Genomic DNA, 23,999 nt, shown 5'->3' with positions numbered 1-23,999 from the left:
AGTCGTTTTCCTTTTGGTCGCTGACCTAAATCCTACCAAAGCCCCCGAATACATGACAGCCTAAAGAAACAGAGCCAGCAACACAGAGCCTGCACAGACCCAAGCGGTCGTTTCCCATCTCGCTGTCCCACGCTCTGCCGGAGATGCCGATGCGCACTCCGCTTTGCAGGTGGCACGGGCGGAACGGGCGCGGGACCCACGCCGGGGCCGAAAAGCCACGAGAGGGCGTGGGGAAAGAAGGGAAAAAATCCCCATCGAGGCGGGGCGGGGGGGGAATGCACCTTGCTCCAAGCGCAAGAGCGGCCGGCGCCGGTTCCTTGCATGGGGCTGGGGCAGCCGGCCCGCCCCCGCCCGCCCCCGCCCCGCCCCGCCCGGAGCCGAGCCGAGCCGAGCCGAGCCGCGGGCAGCATGCGGAGCGGCGCCGCTGGTAGGTGCGGGGCGGCTGGGGGCGGAGGGGCCCTCCGCGGGCACCCGACAGCCGGGCTGCCCTCCGTCCCTGCGCGGAGCTCCGGTGCCCGGCGGGGCTCGGAGGGGCCGCGGTGCCCGGAGAGGCTGCGGGCGAACCGCGGTGCCCGGAGAGGCTGCGGGCGAACCGCGGTGCCCGGCGGGGCTCGGGGGAGTTGCGGTGCCGCGGTGCCCGGCGGGGCTCGGGGGAGTTGCGGTGCCGCGGTGCCCGGCGGGGCTCGGGGGAGTTGCGGTGCCGCGGTGCCCGGCGGGGCTCGGGGTCGTCGCGGTGCCCGGCGGGGTCGCTGCGGGCTGGGCTCGGCTGTGCGGTTTTGGGGCGGCGGCGCTGTCGGAGCCCAGGGCTGCACCTGCCCCTGCGCGCTAGGAGCGGGGCAGGGGACGCCCCGACGGGGCGGATGATGCCCTCCGTGTCAGAGGGAGATGCCGGAAAAGTAAAAATACTCTTTATCTTCCTAAGTACCCTGCGATTAAGACGGCAAAATGCTTTCCGAGTGTGATACGACGCTAAAGTGGGTGATTAGTTTGGACGCGTCTTAATGAGCCTGAATGAGCGTGTTAATCAGCATAACATCCTTCTCTGCTCACCTTTCGGGCTAATTGAATATGGCATCTGTTGGGTTTCCCTTTGTGCTTTGAAGTATGTGTTAAGCTGTGTGGTAGTAACTGTCCCGTCATGTTCACTTCGTTTTTAATGTGTAAATTCAGCATGTGACTTCAATTCAGAGGGTTGGTCCCGGCTGGCTCGGAGGCTGCTGATGGTAGATTTATTTGCCTCTGGGCTTGTAGGATTGAACCGGCATCAAAAAGTTTTCATTTTTCTCTCAAGTTTATCGGAAAGGATCTGGAGGTCTCTGTCGGCTTTAAAACCTGTATGCAGTTGGCAACCTTGCTGGTACTTTCAGCCAAAAATGTGATCTGAGCGTGGAAACCAAACTGCTTTCTTGTATCTAAAGGTGGTCCCTGCAGGTCAGAGCTGAAGCGTATTGGCATCGTCAGGGAACTTCACATGACCATGAACTTAGTCTTTATTTTTTGCCTTAGAGACTGTAAATCTTGTAATAAGGTGGGGCAGCGGCACCAGGCCCGGCTGGGACACAGTTTGTCCCCTCCACGGCTCTGCTCTTGGTTTTGAGGAAGTTCTTAATCCCTCTGTGACTCACTGTCCTAATCTGTAAAATGTCTTAATAAGACTTGTCACTCTTGCCTCCCAGGGACATTAACATCTAATTGATGTTCATGAAGTGCCTTGATCTGCGAGAAAAGAGGGCACCTTGCTTCCCTCATTTCATCACTCTGAATTGGTTGGTAATTACATTACATGGGTGGAAAACAGATTATCTGACAACCAAACTGAATTCATGCCTTATCGTTTAAATGAGCCCTCTAAAGAAGTCTGTGTCCAGGTATACTTAGTTTGAGGTGTCTGGGTATTTATCTAAATGCAATGGGTTTTATGCTTTCTGAAGGGCGCATATGCAAAGCATACTTCTAAAACACCGTACTGAAGCACTAGCAAACTCTTGCTCCTAACTCTAGAGGTGTTATGCAGTTTTTCTCTGTGTATTATGAGGTCAGTAAATGTTTTAAGAATTAAAATTATGTTGACTCACTGAACACGTCCTTAATCTTAGGCTTACTCAGACTGAATCTTATGTTCAGTCTCGGGTTTTGTCATGTTTCACTTAGTTAGAAACTTCAAGTACAACAATTTTGCAACTCTCTGCTTGAAAATACAAGTTGCCTTTAAAATACAAGTACTATATTTATCTTTGTAACCATTTTACTTGCTGCCCAAAGCAGTAATTAGCCTCTTCGCTCCCCTGACTTGAATCTCACCCCACCTCCTCCTTATCCCTGCTGCCTCCCCCTCAGGAAGATAGCAGAGCCTGTAGTGGCAATAGAGCAAGGCTGGAGTCACAAGTAATGTGCCCCAGAAGACATCAGAATTCCATAAATCAGGTGGTGTGAATGGATACACCCACTTGCAGAACAAGTGCAATGGTCTTTTTCAGCTAAAGCCTTGGGTTGAGTTCTTTTCCTACGTCTTGGATTTGCCATACTGCAAGGCTGTGTATTGGGAGGCTGCTTTGTGACTGGGCTGACTCTCCAGGTACCAGCATGTTCAATTCATGTGTTTTATTCAACTCTCCTTTTCCAGACTGTTGCTGCAAAACATGTATTGTCTCCCACATTAAACAAACCTGTCCAGTGGATAACTGACAAAAAGTTTTAAAATGCTGCTTGACATTGGTTAGTGCTATTCTCTTCATAGTACTAGAAAAAAAGATATTGGAGGTGCAGTTTTTACTGTGTGGTGGAGAAATGAAGTTTTGATGGGAAACTGAAGGATGCTGCATCTAAATTCCTCTTGCCCTGTAGCCTGCAGCAAGTGATGTGAATTTTCTTGCCCTGTCTGTAAAACTAGGTGAATTCTTAGCAAACCAGTAAAGTATATAGAAATCAGAAGTCATCTGTGTTTGAACACTGAATTTATTTGTTGTTGTTGTTTGCGTTGGTGCTGCTCTAAAATGCACAGAAATAAAATATCCCAGATATCAGAGTGGTAGTTGCATTGTTGTTTGTGAGGAGTTCAGGTTTCCCTCAGTTTTGTCTAGAATCTAGATGTAAGTATGATCTGAAAATATTTTGGTCTTTTTCTGAGATATTCTGAAGCAGAGTTTTCTTACCTGGTGTCCATGTCCCATTCCTTATGGAGATACATTATTTTTTGGCTGGAGATGTTCTTTAGGTATAAGAAACCGTAAAACAAGAGAGGTGATAGCTATCTGGTTTCTCCATAAGTTTGCTCTAAGTCTTTCACCTCTTCAAGCACGTACCTTGTATCTGCTCCAGCTGTCTCACTGCTTTGGTATTTTATAATTAGTATCTTGAAAACTCAAGGGAAAACTTTCAAATGCTATATATTTCCCACTGGGACTCTTTCACGTGGCTGTAACATTTGTTGTGAGTCCTTGGTAACGTGTATCTGTTCCTCAGGACTCCTTCCTCTCAGTTTGATTCCCCTGGCGTCAGCAGAAAAGCTCTGTTTTCTAGTGGAAGAGGCTTTGCTTCTTAGGAGCATGGTGTGTTTTGATTCCCTTAAATGAAGATAGTTCCAGGTGACTGAAATTGAGGTCTGCAGGCCTCTATGGTCCTATGTTTTTTTCAGCTTGATTGTGTGTTTTATCCAGAGCCAACTGAGGGGTTGCATTGTGTGGCAGTACAAGCAGCCTGACATGCATGTATCTGTATAATACATGTGTGCCTGTATAATATGCATTTAATGTGTGCATTTTGTATGTAAGCAAATTGTTTCTTTGATGCACCTTTTCTTTACAAGCTCTTTCTCTGTGAAGAGTTCATTAATTTGAAGAATGCAGGCTTTGCTCTGTCTGACACCCTGCTGCTAAGGGATGGCACACTGCTTTGCTCATCACTAGGACCAGGTTTAGAGGTGTTTATGCTGTAAATTGATTCTTTCAGAAGTGGTATTAGTAGTTCGGGGTATTCCAACATGGAACATTAGACTGTTTCCAGAAAATATGGATCTTCTAAATTAAGACTATTAAGTATGCACTGATTCAGTGGCCGTGCAGATACATAGTTAATATTGTATTGTGACACATTCTGGCAATTGCTGGGTTTATTTTTGACATGGAGAAGATGACTAAGAATAACTCTTTCATCTATGCATAGTTATATTTACAAGCAAGTAAAAACTTCCCCAAAATGATCTTTAGTCATATTTAGATTCTTAGTTCCATGAAAGGAAAAAAATTCAGACTTGTGCTTAAATCAGAGCGGCCTATGCTTCAACCCCTTTTCCTGCTTGGACTGTTGTTAAAGTGAGGGGTTTTGGTTTGGGTTATGTTTTATTACCCCCTCTAAATTTTTTTGGCAATCTACTGCATGAGAAAGGATGGAAGAGAAGCCTGAATCTTGTTAGGAAAGGTAGACCCTACCACAACACAAATTTATAATGGACACTATTGCCCTAGCTTATAATCAAGTTCAAGTTTTGAACTGTAACTCCGGTAATAGTGATGTAACTGGGAGGGAGGTCTGAACTTGGGATCGTTTCTTCTTGTTTTTTTCCTCCTGGAGCTGCAGTAGTAGGACCTGGTGAGGAGGGAATAATTCTGAAGACATCCTATGAGTTCAGAGGTCACCTTCCTGTCCGTTTTTGGACACTTTGCTACGTTTTGTTGAATGGTCTCTGAAAGCTTCCTATTTGAGGCCTGACTCCTTCGGGCAGACCATTTCTTGAATGGTGTGATGGGAATATAATGATTAGATTTAAACTCCTGTTCTTGTTGCTGGCATCTCATCTGCATTGTTCTGGACAAATAATGCCAGCAGTTTCTCCACTTGCTGCATTCAGCCAAGTGGATGTTACCAATTCAGCTTTTGAAGTGGCTGTGCCTGGCATCCTAAGTATGTATTGTGGAGTTTTGGATTCTTAAGAAACAGGTTCTTTGGCTCTGTTAGTCCACAATAAATCCTTCTCAGACCTTTTAAGCTTGCAGCGTATTGCCTTTGTAGACTGCAGTAATGCCCAAGGGAGTGTTGAGTTTATCCTTCTGTGTAACTGCCACAGCCAAGGATCAAAATAGAATTTCCAAAACCATGTTAAATTTTTGTTGGGAATACGTGGGGGTGTTTTATAATCAACTTTAAATAGTCTTTGGTAGTTCAATTGCTTATCTTGACTCTTCTGCATATTTTGTGGGTGTTTTTAAATAGTGTTACTTTGAAAGACATGAGTACATCAACATACTACTTGGTCAGATAACATATTTTGCCCTTTTCTTACCTGAATAGGCAACTTAATTGGAAAGATTTTAAATCTTCCTTCTTTAAATCTGTTAACAAAGCACAGCAGAATGTAGAGTAGGAGAAGATGCGTTTTCCCCTCTATAAGGCTTGGGTTTGGCAGATGGTGGAATTCATTTTTTTGCATGTAATTGGATGAGGGTATATTGCAATAACTGTAATCTGTGTTATTGGCTGATATGAGTCCCATCTATTAGTGGTGTTAGGGATTTGCAAGACTTGGCTTCTAAACTTGTGCACACAGGGATAGCACAGAAGGGCTTACAGAAAGAAGTGCCGTCCCTGACGCAATTGCTAAAAAGTGAGGGAGAAATTCATAATGCAACACCATTTTCTCCACTGAAAGCCTTTCCACCTGGAAAAAACCTCTTGTTAAACACTGTCCTTAATGAACTCAAGAAGATAGTGGGTAGGTTTTGATTTCTGCTTACTCATGAAGTCAGCTTATTTTCGTACAGGATCTCCTGTTGTATATACTTGTCAGGCTGTTTATTATGGATTTGCTTTCCACTGTGTGACCTTGTGCTGAGCTGGTGAATAATTTTAAGTAGCAATCTCAACTGATTAGGAGAAAATTCTGAGCTTGTATTGCAGGAAATACTTGGGCCTGACTTCATGATAGTACATGCATAGCCAGTGCTGATTTTATCTATTTATTTATTTATATTCTTGTCATTGTCACTTCACCCCAGCTGTGGATCTGGCACAGTATATGCTTGTACACGTCAATCTCCATTGGTTTTCTCCTCTTAGAGGCCATAAAGGAATGAACATCCTGAGAAGAGAACTCACTTCTCCAGGTCTCATTTCCATCTTAGCTGGACTGAAGCAACTGCTGATGAAATGTGATATTTGGGTTTGGATAATTAATGTGAATGAGTTCTCTTTCGGATCCAAACTCCTAGCCTTCTGCCCAGTGTTTGGTTTTCCCCTTTCACTGAGTGCTAAGGATTCCTGTGGTTGCCACCTGTGTAACTGTTTTTTATCAGTTCAGAAAATTGTTTAAGTAATTGCACTGTTGTAGGAACAGAAGAATATTGAAGTAAAGATTTTTCAGATTTCAGGGTTTTGCTTCATAAGATGAATGCACATCTTAGATTCCTCCCATTTCTATCTATGGATTTTTAAAAGTAACAGCTGACACTCCTCTGTACAGAATTTGTGTTCAGAACATTAATGTGGTTGAATGAATATCTGAAATGTGCACATGTTTAAGGCTTGGAAACAAGCTCTGTAAATATGAACTATTGGTGCATATTAAAAACTAAACTCAGTGGATGTAACCAAATACCTAGTGCTGTAATTACTCTCTCAAACACTGCCCTTGCACAGAGTCCACATTAGGTGTCCTAGCAAATGCATTAGGAAGAATAAGGCTTAAGTAAAGAACTAAATGCATCCCAACACTGAAACCGTTAGGACAAAAGAAACCATCTTTCTTTTGTTCTGATGGGGGTGTATGTGAGAGGGGAGAAGAGTTAGAGTGGTTGACTTTATTTCCTGGAAATGAGTAGCATACGTTTTTCAGTGCATAAAAACGGATATTACTCAGTTTGTGACCTGCTTCCTAGGAAGAGTCTTGAAGCGGGGATTGGTTTGAATCTGTTGCCTGCATTCCTGACACACAGTACTGTATGATGCTATCTTGTCACAGGTATGCAGTGTACTATGATGTATAAATAACTCTGTGTCAAAGGGGATTTGAGACAATGTGCCAAATATTTAATGAAGTGCTGGGTCTTGTCCTGGGTCCCTGGTACGCATTTGGGAGCAGGTATCTGAGTTGAAACTGCAGCAGAGGGGCAATGAGTAGTGTAATACTCCCCAGCATACACTGCAGAGCTACTCAGTACGGTACAGTAAGACACGACCCACACTACAGGTCAGCTGCATCTTATTTGTAACTTTGATACTTAGATAAGTGGACAGGAAAATAGGTTAACATGCACTAGGCCAACCTGCTTGGTGTGTGTTGTGGGAGAAAAAAATTGCCTTTAGTGTCTTCTGTGAAGTTATTTTAATGAATACTTCACATATTGATTTTCTAGATAAATATAGAACAGCTTACAGAGGGGAATGGCTTTATTCCTTTGGGGCTACCACTTCTTCCCTGGAGCTGGACTCAGCAGGATGCCAGCCTCAGGCAGATCAGCACACTTTGTACCTTAGTGCAGAGTTGAGGTATCCTGGGGCTGATGGCAGCCCAGCCAGAGATGGCTGTGGGAGAAGCGAAGCAGCAGGTGCTGGTGGAGGAAGGAGGAGCTCTGCTGTGCACTGGGACCTGGACAGAGGCCTGGGTGCAGCTGACAGACAGAGAAGGGTGCTGGCCCTTGCTTGAAGGAGAGGGTTTCTGTCTGTCTGGGTTTCTTTCTGATCTGGGAATGACATTTCACAATAGGGAGTTTTCTTCTGTCTATTTATGTGGGAAAGGAGCTCCACAAGGTCTTTATCTTACATTTGCCTATGTAAAACTGCAAAGGGTAGGATTGTTTTCTTTCTTTGCATTTTCTTTTCTACTGAGGAAAGAGTTGAATGCATGCATATAGAGGGCCCCAGCAATATTTGCAGTGCTATTTCATGACAAATGCAGAAACATGATAATATCTTAAGGCCTTTTTTATGGGTGCATTTAAATATAAACTACTGAACTTGTGTATAGCTACTACCTGACTTCATGAATGGGTTGATGTTATTAGTAACCTCCCTGTAGAAGCATCTTCAAGCTCGGTTATGGAGTCAAAATATTTGTCTCTCATTTATTTTTTGTTTATCATGCATTAATACAGACCAAAAGGAATTGCATGGCTATTTCGGAGCAAGGTGACACATTTTTGTGGGTTCACAACACTTTCCTCTTACAAAGGTAAGTCCAAGGTTCAACCTGACATTCATTAAAATACACAAATGATGTAACACTGTGTTTGGCAGTTTCTTGACTCAGCTTTTTCTAACAGAGCATTTGTATGGATCCTTCAGATGGTCAAGTAAAGCAGGTAGTTCTACAGAGCAGTGTCAACATGAAACTCCTTTGGCCTTTGAGGTAAAACTTTGACAATTTAAACATTCAACAGGATACTTGCTTGTAAGGTGATTTGGCTCATTTGAAATCTCAAGCCAATATAGCTACAAACACCGGCTTCTGGAAAATAGCTGTATAATTATTGAAGTATCTCTTTTAGTACCCTGATTTCTAAGATAAATAAAGGAATGACATATATAATGTAGCAGGTCTGCATTCACGTAGAAGATTTAATCAAGAAGTAACTACTGATGTGTTTGTATCACAGGTTTTTCACTCTAATAGTCCTGATAGTCCTAATAGTCACAAAGAAATTGTGAACTGCTACTTTTCAGTTTTATTCCCTCTACTGAAATAATACACAGACAAGCAAAGAACAGCAAGGCTTTTCTTGTCTGCCTGCCTAATTGGCTGTTGCACAGCCAACATACCAACCTGTGTGTGATGTTTATTGAAAAATGTATGTGAGAGAGAATTACTGGTACTTCTACAAAGCAGAAAGCACATTTACTTCAATGCTTCATCTGGCTTCCCCGCTAGGTATCAGCAGACTTTGTAGGGTTTTGATAGATGCTTCTGATGAGTTCACGGAAGCTTTCATAGCATTTATTTTTAATGACTGTTTCTCTAATGAGGAGAACGCGCCTTTGCCATACTAAGAAGCGGCTCATGTTTTGAATACAAAATTTTTACTTTCCTTATGGGTTTTGTCTGTTGTCTAATATTTTGCTGAGATGTTGCACCAGATGCAGGGCTGAAATTAATGTGGTTTTTAATTTTGGAGGAGGAAATGAAGCCAGAAGAGAGAGAGCTTTTCTCTTTTCTACGAGGTCTAGGGAATTTAAAATTTTAAACTAATTGATTGTTCTGGGCCTAGTCATTAGAAACTAGCATTGACAACATAACTATTACCTCTCACAATTAGAATTAAGCAAAAAAAGTCATCATTTACAGTAATTATTTGTTTACTTTACAGGCCTGTATTCACATGAATAACCTCTGTCAGGTATATCTGCAGTCGCCTTTCTGGTTTTAGAAATAGGGTCTTAATTTCTGATATTTCTTACCTGATACATTTTAATCTTAAGTAAAATATTAGCAGACATTGTCCTGTGTAAATAGTTGTTTCATATCTTGTGGTGTTTCTCTTTTCTTGTTAAGGCTTCTTAAGCTTCATTTGCAAGGTCCTGTCTTTTCCCGTATTTACAGATTGGTGGGAAGGGGGAGATGAGAAGAAATTACCTTTATTTTTGAACTGGTATTGCCCTACCCGGATACACGCTTAGTCATGTGCTGTGATGCTGATGAGTTTCGCTTGGCACACCCCGACAGGTGCAGTCCCTCCCCTGTTTTCAGCAGAGCCATCTTCTCTGTGGTGCAATTGTAGCTGACTGGATTTGTTTTACAGCAGTGACACAGTGTAATGATAACCCTGCCGATGCTGAGGGGAGGTGGAAACAGCTGAACTCTTTGCTTGTATAGCGTGTCTAAAAATTTCACTTAAGATGTTGTGACTTGAAGATCTTGGTCAGTGTCACTTACAAAACAGTCTGTAAGAAGATGTCAAAGTGGCGGTGAGACTTGGGCCAAAGGGTCTCTTTTCTTCCACCAAAGTTGTATTTCAGTTGCTTATTTGTGGTTTGTTTTTTTTGGGTTTTTTTTTTGCCTTTACCTTTGTTCTAAGCCTATATTCTAGATTGTGTTCATATCACTTGATTCTGGCAGTAAAAGTCCCAGCTGTAAGCTCTGAGGTGTGCTGGTGTGCAACCTCATAGGCATCAGAAATGCAGAATGCAGACAAAAATGTAGAGAGATCCACTTGGGAACTCCTTTGTTGGTAACTCTTGCTAATAATCTGGGGTTTCTGTCTGGGAAATAAGAGCATATTGGTTTTATTGTACTACTTAACACATGGAGCATCTGTGCCTACAAGGTTGGAGCAGGCTGGTAGAGCCTGGATGGGCTCTGGGCTCCGTCCACGTGCCCGGGAGCGCAGTGCGCTTCCTCTGCCTACTCAGGCGTTTTGGAGTCACATCAGCAGTGGCTGTGCTGAACGTCCTTGCCCTTGGCTGTCGGGCGTATCCCTTAAGCAGATTTACTAATCTGACCTTTTAACCTGCTGTTGATTAATAGACTGCTGCCAGAGCACTATGAGATGTGGTAGCCCTGGAGTGGCCCTGCCAGTAAAGGTCTGCCATGAGGTAAAAGGAGTAAACAAGTAAGTGCAGCTGCCCCAACTGCAAGAAGATGGGCTGCAAGGGGCCTGCCCAAAGCTGTCAGCTTCTGTTTTTAGAAAGGAAAGGTGCTTTCTGCCCGCTGTTGCACTGACCCATTTAGAATATAGCCTGACCTGAAAATACCAAGGTGAACTGTTCACGTGTTGCTGTACGCTGCCTGCCAAGAATCCCTGGAGTGATATGCTCTGCAGAAGTTGATTCACAGTTAGTTGTTACACTGGGTGTTAGGAATCCAATGAAGTGCTGCCTTCTGCTCCTTTATTTTCCTAGTAATCTCTTTTAGATCCAATTTATCTTGTCAAAGGGCTGTTTCATGTGCACATTCTACAGGCAACAACAGTGGCTGTAGTGGCCACTTGTGTAACTCATCATCTGCAAGTTACAACTCTGTAATTTCTTTAGTCTCCTTTTATGCAAACATATGGCATCTTTTGTTGCAGTGAGAAAAAAACACTAATAATTGAAGAATCCTATCATGTCAGTCATAGAAAGCTAGGAATTAACTCTCTGTGTGTCGTTATATTGCTGTTTTAGGGTATCTGGAAAGCAAACACTTCATTGCTAAGGCTTTTGATCAGTGCACACTGAGCACATCCACTGGTAGGGCCCGGGGTCAGCAACGGGCAGAGGTGGAAGACCGCCATGTACATGTGGTGGGATGAGGAGGGCTTCGGATCATGGAATGCAGGTAAACCATCATAGAAAATACAACACAAGAGTTTTTCATTAAAGATTCCCCTTCATCAGTGGCAGCAGGAGCTCTGGGATGTGGGCTCACAGGCCAAATCGCTATGTCACAATATGTGCTTGGATGTCCGTGTTCTTTTAAATGTGGCAGTTTAAGGTAGCAGGTTAATCTGGCTAGAAAGGAGCCCCTTTTTCCTATCTGCAGAGAGTGTGGTATGTCTGATGGATCTAATATGAAAGGAATTACCTGAAGCTGATAGCATCAATGAAGAAGTCAGGCTCAGTCTAGCTTTGATAGAAACATGAGATCTGACAGCCCCATATCCTGCCAGCTGCACCAGGCAGCAGAAATGCCACCAAAGAGACGTTGATGTTCAAAGCCTTTGCTGTGATTATTTATGCTACACACAGAGGAGGTTGTGGGGTGTTTGAACTTAATGTGTTTCATAGGGATCTGTGCTTGGCTGGAATGAGAGCAGAGGTGAAAATTCCCATGTTGTACCTTAAAGAAATGGACTGATTCTATGACTGCTGCAGTCACTCTTGGCTCCCTTTCTGATCTAGAAATGCATTATGGAAATCTCTTGACTGGCATACAAGCTTTTTGAATGCTGCTGTGCTTTTTATGTCTATTTTTTTCTTTTATTCCCTTCGGCTATTTGAGAGTTTTCTTTTAAGTAGTATCTGGCTGTAGTGGGACTTGCATGCAAAATAAGGCACTGTTTCTTGAAAACTTTGCTTCCAGAGCTGATATAAATTCCCTTTAAACTTGTTCCGTATATCTTCCTCTCTAGATTATTTCATTTGTTGGCTCACTTTTTTTTTTGTTGAGGGAGGTGAGTTCATACTATGCAAATTATATCCATTTGGACCTGGTGTGCCAACTGTACGGAACTTCTGGTGTATGCCTTTTTTTCTTTTTTTTTTTTTCTCTAAACAAAAACTGCACAATACTTGAAACTCAATTGCTACCGCATGTCTGTGGGTGCAGCATGTACCAAAGAACGTGTTTTCATCTTCAGTTTAAAATCGAAAGAGGAAATATGTGCATTAATAATTCAACTTCTCCTTCAGAAAATATCATTACTTTTCTTTGGTTTTATGGCTTGCTTGTTCTCTTTCATAATCCAAGTAGCAGTTCCAAGCAACTGTTTGAGAGGAGAAAAAACCCAAAAGTATCCATGTATCTTCAAAAAAAAAAAAAAGTTCCATCTGGAAAGAAAAGCTGAGGAGCAAAAAGTCCAACAGTACCTCTGAAATTCTTCTTCCTTGTCTCTCCCCTAATGCTTTACAAACCTGAAGGATCCTATATGACCTTTAGGGGTGTTTCTGCCAGTTTGGGATTTCTAAGCAGCAGAGTAGTGAGTGGTGTTGCGTGGGGGTCCTTCAGCATCTCATCCCTAACCAGCATCTGTCACTGTGCTGTGGCATAGGCAGAACCTGGTCTGGTGCAAACACAGATGTGCCCTCCTCTGCCCGTGCCTGTCCTTCATCAGCCACCTCCATGCTGATGCCTAGGCCAAAAGTCAGACTCAGTATGGCAGTGGCTGAGTAAGATGCCAGATGCTACAGCCCGTAATTAAATAGCTGAGAAAGTGCAACACAGCTAAAGGCTAGTTCTGTGCCTTTTTGGTGGGTTTATGAACACTCAGAGCCCAGTGTAGTGAGCTCCGAGGATTTTCTGCTTTTGAAAAACGCTGCTACAAAGCCTATGCTGTTCTGTGCATCTAACTCTTGGGGCACTAGTTGTGTTTGTATTTAATCACAACAGAAATACAGCCACCGTATTAGGGCATAAGCTAACTCTTTATTCCTAGTAAATTAAATCTTGAAAACTGGAGTGTAGATAAAGATCTGGTTGCACATTTCAGTCAAATAAAAGCAATACTGTTCACTCGTATGCAAAAGAGAGAGAGGGAGAAATCTATGCTGATGTAAAACTGGAGCGAAGTCCAAGCCAATATGAGGTCTTAGACTTGGTAACAAATTTTTTATTTTTTTTAAATCATATTTGTAAACCGGAGAACTTAACAATATTTCCTTTGTGAGCAGCTTACATCCAGAAATGTTTCTTTCCATCCTTTTTTTGATAGTCAGTTCTGTTTTCCTTCTTGGTCCCTCTCTGTTAGGGGATATTAAAATTGTTTGAACTGTATGTGAACAAACCATGATAAAGAAAGACATGCTTGTGTCTTCAGTTGGTTTGCTTTATGTAAGCACGTTAGATGAATGGAATTTGGGTTTTCTTCTGATCAGAACTTAGTGTTCTGACAGTTCCTGTTCCGTGGTTCCTGCTCACGGCAGAGCAGTGACAGTGAAGGACAAGCACACTGCAGAGGGAGGTTAAGCTGTGTGGGACCACACAGGGGCCGTGGGTAGCCCACGGCAGCTGGGATGAGGATCCATCCTCTCTAGTGCAGCCCTGGAGGACTGGCAGTGCCCAGGCACGGACCAGCTGGCTGACAGAGGCTTGGCTGTCTTAAAGCAAAACCAAATCGACCCAAGATGTTTCTGTAAGCCACTTTCCTTACTAAATTGTTGTTTTCTCAAACAAAGCCAGCCCTAATTGGGACCTTGCAAACAGGCGCTCTACAAACCCAGAACCAGTTAATCCATTCTCTCGCTGAAAATTACAGGCTATTTTGAGTGTTGAGGCATCAAAATAGCTTTAGCTCTGCCTTGCTGTAGCTGTAGGAAGGGGAAGAAATGTAATGCATTTAATCTACTCTGGTACTGCAAACGTCATGCTCAAATAAGCAACACGTTGTCACCACATGGCATCATTTCAGGATCCACAAACAGCTGTAGCTGTTACATGCAACTTCATGTTAATATATGGAAATGAAACGGTAACACCGTCATACAAATTTCTGGATATATCTGACATACCTGTGATGCTTTTGTAATTGCACCTGCTGAACTCTTTGGAAGCACTGTTAACATTGACATGGAATACATAGGTGTTGACGTTGGCCATGACCTCCTACAGATGCATTCTTTCATGAAGGAATTTTGGATCTTTTATACAGTAAAGTAAGTGTTAGGAGTAGATGACAGTGAGAAAAGTAGAAAAAAAAGTGACGTTGTTCTTTGCCTTGGCACTTCAGAAGTGCTTGCGCACCAGAGAGAGCATGCCGACAGTGTCTGCCCTCTCAGCTGCAGTGAAGTATAGGTACATGGAAAAATAGATTTTTCCAAATGAAGGAATGACTGATAAAGAGTCTGATGATAACATCATCTACGTATTTAAGTGTAGGTCATTATGCTTGGTAGGTGCTTGGAAGAAAATGTCCAGTGTTGCATAAAGACTTTAATGTGAGAAGGTGCATCTGCCTTTGACCTTCAGTACCGTTGACAAGACTAACATAGAAGGCATAAACCTCAGGCTTTGGGAACCAGGCTCTGTGATGAACAATTACAGAAGTGCTTTTCTGGTGTTTGACATGTTCCAGTAAATTTTTCTGTGCTGAAGAAGATGAATCATAATTTAATTCTGACTATATCTAAGCCTGCCTTATGAAAACAGTGATGTGTTGTCATTTTCTTTGAAGTGTCTGCTTCCTAACATTTTATTCCCACTGATATTTTTTTTTCTGATGGATTTCTCAAAAATAATGTTTCAAGATATGTTTTTGTTGCTTCACTGAGGATTTTTCTGCAACAGAAATAGATGTTGTTTTTGTAGCTTTCTTGGAATCTTTATTTGTTATTTTTTTATACTTTTTTTTTTTTTTTTTTTTTTTGTGGAAAGTCAGGGCTGAGAAATTGTCCTGCACATTTCCTTCCAAAAATACTGCTTTCAAAAGGGATGCCTTTTCTAGTCTCTTCTGGTAGCTATCGGTCCATTTTATAAGAACAAAAAAAGAAAACAAATATAAAGCAATCTCAGGAGATTCCTTTCTTTTTTGTCTTCTCATGTAAATATTCCCTGGAGCAGAGTTTGGTGTTTAACCTAAGTTTTCTGGTTTTCCACCACCTTTGGCTGACTTGTCTGGGTGCGGCTTCACAGTTCTCTGTTGTTCAGTGACTGGTATTCGGTAGTGAATTGATGTTACTCTAACGAAGGAACCTATCATTCACAACTAAAATATGTTTTGTGGAGGTTTTTTTAGGTGTTTTTTTTTATGTTTCTTTAACTTATTTATGGTTCCCATGGATTTCAGTGTGACAGATAACATTAATACCCCAATAAGCCACAGGAAGTATTGTGTGCTAGCTTGCATTAAAAAAAATTACAAGAACGGAATGTGTTGATTCCTCGAAGTGTGTGTGTATGCATATGAAATATTGCCCAGAATATTTTATTTCTTTGATGAGTGGCAATGCAACACTGTCTGTGTTTTCAGAGGATTAATCCCTGTTACTGATCTGGAAGTCTGATGTCTACAGATGAGGGCAGCTCTGCCAGATGAATTATTGTCGCCTGGAGCCCTTGGGGTCTTGCAGCCCTTGTGCTGACCATTTCTTCCTCCTATTCCGCTCTTGGGTAATTGCTGCAGACCAAATAATGAGAGGGAAGCATATCAGAGAGAAGACATAGATCCGCACTTGGAAAGACAATATGAAATGTTCTCTGGAGAGTTTTTGGCGTGTTTTCTGTAAAAGCTAACATTGGTACTGTTCATTTTCTTCCCTCAAGATATATCCTGGGCACTTTGCTTCAGCACAGTCATAATTTGGTTTTTTTTGCTTAAAATCCTCTAACATTAATTTCCTTTCTGACAGAAATCCAGAAGGAAAGGAAAGTACAGTCTTACTTTGATATTTGACCTTCTCTCTGGTCCCTTACTGCAAGATACTTTCTGGTGTACCCAGCTGATGTCTTTGGGCAGTTTGAGTAGCCGCAGTGCTGATCACTTTTCTCTGCTCCATAGCCCCTTTTGGGTCTAGAGTGACCACAGTAAGGTGACAGGCTGTATCTGGGCATAGAGCGGCTCCCAGCTGGAAAGAGCTGAAAAACACTGAGATTCGTGCCCCCCTTCACCTCATGCTCTGTCCTGGGTGTTGCCAACTGCCTAGAAATGAGGTGGCACCTCCTCAGGCACTACCAAGTCTTGGCAGTCTTGCATTGTTCTGTGAATTCATAGCCTAGCTCGCCGCCTCATCCTTCTCGATTAGTCCTGTCCTCAAACTAACACGACCTGATGTTATTTCCCTGATTGCTGACTAAGAGAGTCTGCTTTTTCCTGGTTCACGCGTTTATTCTTTTTTTCATGGTGTATTTACCTCCATAATTATGTCCTCATGCATACAAAGCGAAAGCTGTACTAGAGGAACTGCTGCTGCCAAATGTGGCTCAATTTTGTTGGTATAGCTGCGTCTATACCAGTGATTTTGCTGACTTAGCTCTATCAGCTAGTGGATATGCATTTTTTCATGCTCCTCACAGACACAGCTGTGCCATCTTTGTTTTCCTGTGACCTGGGGGTGAGGAGCAGAGAGGAGGACACAGGGCTGTGAGGAGAAAAGGGATGTCGAAATTCTCACTGGTAGCCAGGTATGACTGGTGCTGGAGCTTGTTCTCCATCATCCTCTCATGTCATCTGCCTCTGCTTGATGCACCTTGCCCTGCTGTCTCCCTGCTGGATGGGATTTTGGTAATGAGATAGGATCTTACTTGCTCTCTGAATTATTTTGGCGCAATATCCTAACATCCTATTGAAACTAGAAAATCTTGTGCTGATTGAAAAACAATCAGCCCCTTGCCTGTTCTGTGCTTAACTTTTCCATTGTAGCTGTTCCAGTCTGTGAGCTTGAAATTATAAATGTCACTGTAGGAAAAGAAAGGCGTTTTCGAAGAGCTTAAAGTTCGTCCTTTTAGTTGTTTTCACTACCAGTATTTTCATAACATCTTTCTAACTTGAATAACAGGTGCCTTTTCTTAAGAAATATGCTTACTTGCTGGCTGATGTTATCCTTACAGGATACGGTTTTCCTTTGCTCTTGTGATCCCAACCTAGGAGAACTTCAGTATAGACTTTCTACTGCTGTTTATATTGTGTTTATAATCTACTACAATGGAGCTGAAAATGTTCTTTCTTGTAACTAGCCTAAACAAGAGTCAGGTTTTAATATCTTGTTTATGCATAACATTAACCCCTAATGACTGTTGCTTAGTCATCTACAGTTAGCTTTGAAGATGCTGACTCTACGGCATCTTAAGACCTTGTAATAGTGCTTTTAGCACCTCTGTTAGAAATGAGAATTTTAAAATACTCATTGTAACTTGCAGAGATTCATAATAGGGCTAGAGACATTTTTCCTCAAAAGCATAGGACTTAAAAGTTTAGACTTACTAATTTCTGATGAGTACTTTAAGTATATGCTGCATACAGGTGCCTGGGAAACTATCCATTGTAATTCACTTGAAATAGTTGTGCCTGTGCTTTGCAAAATGAACATCCAGGGGTTTTAGTGATGCTCACAGGACAAGACTTGTTGTGCAGGCAGCAGAATGGTGTGAACCCTGTGATTGCCTATTTTCCATTTTGTGTTGTCTGAATTCTGGGTTACAAGAGGGGCCATATGCAAAAATAACGCAGCATGGCTTGGGCCCCACCAGCAGCTGTGCCAGGGCAGACGTTCGAGCCTCCATCTCTGGGTTTGCAAGTGGCCTCTTGGGCAGCATCCCATATATTTGCATGAATGGAGGCATATGCAAACTGCTGGCACATGTGATCGATGTCATTTTCTAATCAGTATCTTAGTGTATTCCCACTGTAAAACTGGAAAGCTTAGGCCAGTAACATCAAGGAACAAAGTGGGCTATTTTTAAAGCCTTCAACTCTAAAATGTGTGGAATGTGACTGAGTCTGTGTGGCAGATAAAATGCTATGGATAGGTCATTTTATTTTGTACCTCCTGTGAATGTATCTAAAATAGTCACTGCAAAATGTTAGAGTACTTCTGCACATGCTTTGGGCTATATTTTATTGTGGGATGATTCCAGATGTAGCAGGTTAAATCAGCACAGCAGCACTTGTTGGAAGGCTTATGTTTGAAATGTCTCGTATAACTTCAGCAAAACAAGCCGATAGCGTGTACAGTAACCTTGTAAGTTCATAGGCACATAGTGTCTCGGTAGGAACTGTTTTGAATTCCATACTTGGCCTGAAAAGTTATTTTGCAGGAGTTCTGTGGAAGTCAGCTTTCAATAAAAATGCAGAAAAGTAATCTGGCTGTTTATAAAGAGAGACTGTTTGCAAGGCAATTTCTGTTCATTGGTGTTTCTGTTAGGATTGTGCATCTTAAGAAATGTGTTTCCTATTTGCCACCAATAGAAAACAAGTATTTTAGGCAAATGTACTTTTGTGGGTTTTTTTAAGTTGTTTTATAAGAAAAACAAGGGAGCTTTTTTTTTTCAGTTGTTACAAGAATGACATTTTAAAAATTTTTTTCCTTTTATGTCAGTTCTAGGAAAACATGCACAGAAACCAAACCACCAAAAAGCTATGTTTCCTCCAGATAGAAATATTTATATTTAAAATGGTCACCATGAAAACAAAGTGCCTAATGTGAGTAGAAACTAAGCTGAAAAACCTAGAAGGTCCTGTGATAGCCAGTCTCGGTTGCAGATTTCACTTATTATAATGAGATTGAGATTTTAGACAGTTACGTCAGGGAAGAGACAGCAGAAATACTGTAGTTTTTACTGATGGTGAGGAATGGCCAAAATAAATGATTGCTACAGATGCTGCAGAATCCAATCTGTCGTTTCTGTTGATGTTTCTAACTTAAGGCAAACAATAAATGTATTGTATCCTGTATGCCAAACTGAAGTCTTAAGAAAATAATTTATTCTCTGTAAACATGGCAGAATTAGGGCTGTATTGAAAATGGAATGAGGATTAGTGGTATTGAAATGCGAGGAATTTAATTCTTTTCTAATCTTCCCAAGGAACATGTTCTCAAATATTAGAAACAGAGCATTAAGGGACTAAGGAAGGACTTAAGTGCTGCAAATTTGAATTAAAATTAGGGGGGTTCTCTCTCCAGTGGGACAACTAAGCCAAAAAAGTTTTAATTTTTGAGCATACTACCTCAAAACACTGATGACAAGCAATACACATGGTACTGCTGACAAACATTTAAGTTATTTTTGTTTAATGACTCCGATATGTCAATGTCATCACTTGCTATATTATGCTGAAAGGCTTCATGTGCACGTGGGAACCAGCTCCATACATCCATTTAACTAGTGATTATTAGTGGATTTACCCTGACAGTGGAATCATTTCTTCCACTATTCTCAAAATCATCTGTAGTAATGGAGTTTCACTGACAGGAACTATTAGCCAAGGCTGGAGACATTTGCTTTTACATGTATACATCTGCCCGTGTACCATTGCTTTAATTTCTGTTTCCTTTCTGTTGGTTTTGCACTGCTTTCCTTTAAGTTGTAATAACATCTTTGCTTTCTTCTTGGGTAGCCACCAGGCATGAATAGCACTTCTCAGATTTTATCATCTGACATTCCTGTTTGTCCCTGACTGAAGGCAGAAGGAAGGTTGGGTTAAGTTATTACGGTAGAAGGGGTCATCAAAATGCAACCCATCTTCTCCCCAGTGTCTTCATTATGTGTCTGGGAGCCCTCCAGAGACTCCCGTATTACCACTGCTGCATGGAAGGCTAAGTTCTTCTGTGCACTTAATACATGATCCGGCACAAAACCCCTGAGACTGACCCTATAGCTTGGGAACTGGGAGTGGGAGGAGAGAGAAGAAGAGGTAGTTCTAGAACATATTCTAATCTGTCACAGTGAGACAAGGCTCAACTCGATCAGTTCACTCAGTATGGGTGGACGTGTGTTCAAATATAGACATTTTCTTACCATTGGTCTTGCCATCCCACAATGTCTGTGAAGCTTTAGGTAATAACAACATCACCGTCCTTGTGCACCCACCCTTTTCACCAGACGTGGCTCCCTGTGATTTCTACCTCTTCCCAATGATCAAGTTGGTGCTTGAAGAAACACATTTTTTGTCAGTAGAAGATGTGAAAGCAAAAAAACATAGATCCTCAACAGTCTTTAAGAAAAATGATCTGTGCAATTGCTTTGAAGGTTGACAGCATCACATGCAGCTGTGTGCCAACTCAAAGGGAGCTGTTTTGAAGGTGATTGTAGTTGATTTTCTTTACTTTTTAAACAAAAAGTTATAGGCACAGTCTTAATTTTATTGTGTCAGACCTTGTACATCATGCACAGGATCTAAAATAACAGTTTCTGTTTAGCTGTGCATTTAACTCATAGATGTTTCAGTTCTGACTTGAAAGAACTGTTCATACAGACTATTTCCTGCTCTTTAATTTTCTTCCTTTTCTGTAGCACTTCAGTAAAGTTTCAAATAAATTCACTTTCTTGGGTTGTATTTCCAGAGGAAGTTCAATGGTCACTTTGAAAAGGTCACAGTTTGCAGTTTCAGCATCAATACTCACCTTGATAAGACTTTTGGATCTGTTTCTTCCCTAGAGTGATCTGTAGGATGGAGGAATAAAGAACTTAAATAATAATACTCTAAGAACTCAAGTATTTTGCCAAATGCTCTTTTTTATTTTACTACAGGTAAGCAGTTTATGCATTGCCTCTTAAGTCTTTCAGACAGCTGCAGAACAGGAAACTTTATTTATAGTTAAGAATTACTCCGTTCAACAAGTTAATTCATTGTTTACGGTGAGTTATGTATAGTACTGTAGTGAAATAGTGGTGACTTCTCAGAAAAAAGACATACTTTTCCATGAGCTGCATACACTTAGAGCACTATCTTCGTCTTTGCCATCTGTCAACACAGTGCTCGTGCAAAAAAGGTGTTGTTTCCAGCAAGCCAGGAACCCCAGTAACCAGAGTCTCCTGTCACATCCTGCCTTTCTGACCACAAAATGTGGTTTTTCTTTTGAGAACATGACCTCTCACACAGTGAGGAGAAATGTTTTGGTAGTGGCAAATGTCTCTGTCAAGATTCTACTCCACTGCTTTTCAGTGTGGACAAGATGGAAGAGTTTGGACGTTCATAGGGAGAAAAAAATGTGCCTCAAAAGAATAGCCTCAATCCTGACTTTGTAATGGTGGAAGAGGGAAGTTTTAAGGCTGGGGAAGGTGTCCTAACTGTCCTTCCCAAGTACTCCCTTCCCCACTAGAACGGCAGAGGAAGCCCAGGCCTTCTGTGCATATTTCTGTGTATGCAATACTTGCTTCCAGTGATTTGCATCATGCTAAAAATGTTTTCTTCCACTTCTGTTTGCCTGTAGTGGCTCCTGGTTACCATCTCTTCTGTCTTCTCACTGTTATCAGCCTTGTCACATGCTTCTGTTCTTCTTTGGTTGGATTAGATATAGCTCTGCTCTTTTAGCTTTTCTTTCCTCTCCCTTCCTTGCTGGATTGAAACAGCCATCACTATAAAAGTCTCCTCTCTCTGAGTAGAAAAGATATTAAAGAGCTTGTGATCAGACTCATTTATTGATTATACCAGAATTACTTTTTAAAGATACTTGTGTTATGTTCATGTATCATTGTCTTGTGGTAAGCTAATGAAAACAATAGAGAGAAAGTATTGTTTTCTAGCTGTTAAGTGGGTCAAAGTCTTTGGTAGCACTGAGGAAGTAGCAATGTCAGTTTATAGTGATTAAGAAAACCTAATCTAGCTGTCACTCCCTTAGCGGAAATGGCCAAGGTGGAACATTTCACTTATGCTTCCCCACTTGCCAAGAAGCTGTCCATAATTATTTTTCTTTCCTCTCAAAGTACTTTGCCTTTTGTATTACAGAAAAATTTCTCAGGCAGGTATGGAAGTTGTGTAAAGTAAGTGTTTATCCTCAATTTTAATTCTTTATTTCAGTGGGTACTGAATTCTGGGATGCCTGTTTCGAGCCGTTTAAGTGACATGGTAGCATCCTACAATGTGCTGTTGCTACCTTCAGTTGCCCTGTGTTGTCTTCTCATTGTAATAGCACTGGTGTAAAGTTTAAGACCAGGTATATATCAGCTTTTTCTGTATGGCAGTCCCCTGTCTTTCCTCTTCCCGTAGTAACTTCTGGATCTATTGGCTGGTTTTGGACTGACCCTCCTGCTGGCATGCGATTGTTGGAGGAATTTGCTCATTCATTAATCACTGAGGACTTGAACCTGGAAAGGTGCTCAACTCCTTTTGAGTCAATGGGAGTTCACAGCACTCAGTTTGTTGAAAAATTAGACCTTCTGAAAGTCAGGGCATATAAAATGTTTGTGCTTTTACGTCGCAAAGCCACAAAGCTCTTCAGAAAAGGGCATGGAGCATAGTATAAATGAAGTATTCAAAGGGGAAAACAAAAATTTCCTGACTTATTCTTGGCACAAAATATTTAATCATGACATTTGGTCTAAGAAAATGTACAAACTCTCAACATTGCCAATTTATTTTACCCACAAACCAACAACAGACTGATGATGTGAACACAAAGGTTATTTATTTTGAGTGCAGCCAGGGAATGTGAGTATTCCAAATGTTTCCTTATATCTCCCCATGGGATCTCTTTAATGAGTTGCATAATATTTTTTTGTGTTAGACAATTGTCTGATAGGCATGGTAGGTCTCTTCTTTACTTAAACAGACTGTTTATGTTTTCTCTTTTCTTCTTTGAAGGAAATGCAAGCAGAGAATGAATAGTTTGTGAACAGTGTTAAATTAAAAAGCATAACTTCAAAGACCTTTCTAACAATTTATTCTGAAACTATCAGCCAACAGATGATATCCCAAGCAAAATAACTAATTATGTGGGTGGTTAGACAAGCATCGATTTAGTTTATTTCTTGCACTGATAGATAATTCTTCAACAGCAAGAAAAAGAATACATGACTTCAGTCTCTGGACTTAGGTCTGGGTAGAGCCTTTTCTGAAGACAAGTTTATACAGAACTTGTAACAATTTTCTTAAAAAATGTGAAAGCCACTTAATATTTTCTATGGACTTTGGCTGACTGAGATGTTCCCCATGAAATACTGAGAGCAAGGTTAAAGAAGGATAAGGGACTGCTACAAAGAAAGTATTCTAGTTCTTGCAAACTTATGTCAATTTAGAATAGCATTGCTGTTGCAGAATGTTAGGGTATTTATCTGGAATATCAGGAACGGTTTGACAGTGATCAAGTTACTAGGACAAGCCAATAGGGGTTAGTGGGCCAAGCACCATTACTTTATATCATCGGCACATGACAAGGTAAGACTCCAAACACATAACTTTAGCATTTAACATGTGGCAACGTGGAGATAAAATTCCTTTCTATGCACTAAAGCACCAAACCCTTTTTCATTTTTTGGCAAGAGAGTTAGAAAAAGGGGAGTGCTCTGTGTTACTTGTTTTCTGTTTCTTCATTTCTGTGATAATGTTTCTGCGTAGCTTGTTCTCTATGTTTTCTTGTGCCAAGCGATTGTACCAATTCTGTATTGCTTTGGCTAAGCTGTGCTCTTGGCCCTAGCTTGTACAATGGGAGAAAATTCCCCCAAATAGCATTGACTTTGGGCTGCAGATTTCCAAGAATTCTTAAGACCAAAACATTGCCAGAGGTGTACTTGCTGTGACAGAAATTCTGCTTGGGAAAAGCATCTGGGCATTTGGTTTTTCTTCATCTGTTATCTAGCATGCACCACAAAACAAAAATTCAAGGAATCTCCTTGGCTCTCACTGAAGCTAATTGTTTTTGCAGCAGTAGGTTTGAGTTTGTAGAATTTTTATGACAGTCTTTGTGAAGTGCATGTCATGACAGCGCAACTATGTTATGTTTACTTG

The 23,999-nt window shown here is 41.5% G+C and overlaps 1 protein-coding gene across 1 annotated transcript in view; it reads left to right on the top strand.

The window, feature by feature from the left end:
• Positions 1–357: 357 nt before the first annotated feature.
• The window catches only part of MICAL2 (microtubule associated monooxygenase, calponin and LIM domain containing 2), a 135,859-nt gene continuing 112,217 nt past the window's right edge, over positions 358–23,999 (top strand). The window contains exon 1 of the mRNA XM_054068117.1: positions 358–427. The gene's annotated coding sequence lies outside the window, so the exon portion shown is untranslated. The remainder of the gene's footprint in view (positions 428–23,999) is intronic.

The sequence above is a fragment of the Cuculus canorus genome, chromosome 5 (assembly GCF_017976375.1).
Source record: "Cuculus canorus isolate bCucCan1 chromosome 5, bCucCan1.pri, whole genome shotgun sequence".
NCBI lineage: Eukaryota > Metazoa > Chordata > Aves > Cuculiformes > Cuculidae > Cuculus > Cuculus canorus.
The sequence above is the reverse complement of the archived record's forward strand: the minus strand, read 5'-3'. Positions and strand labels throughout refer to the sequence as shown.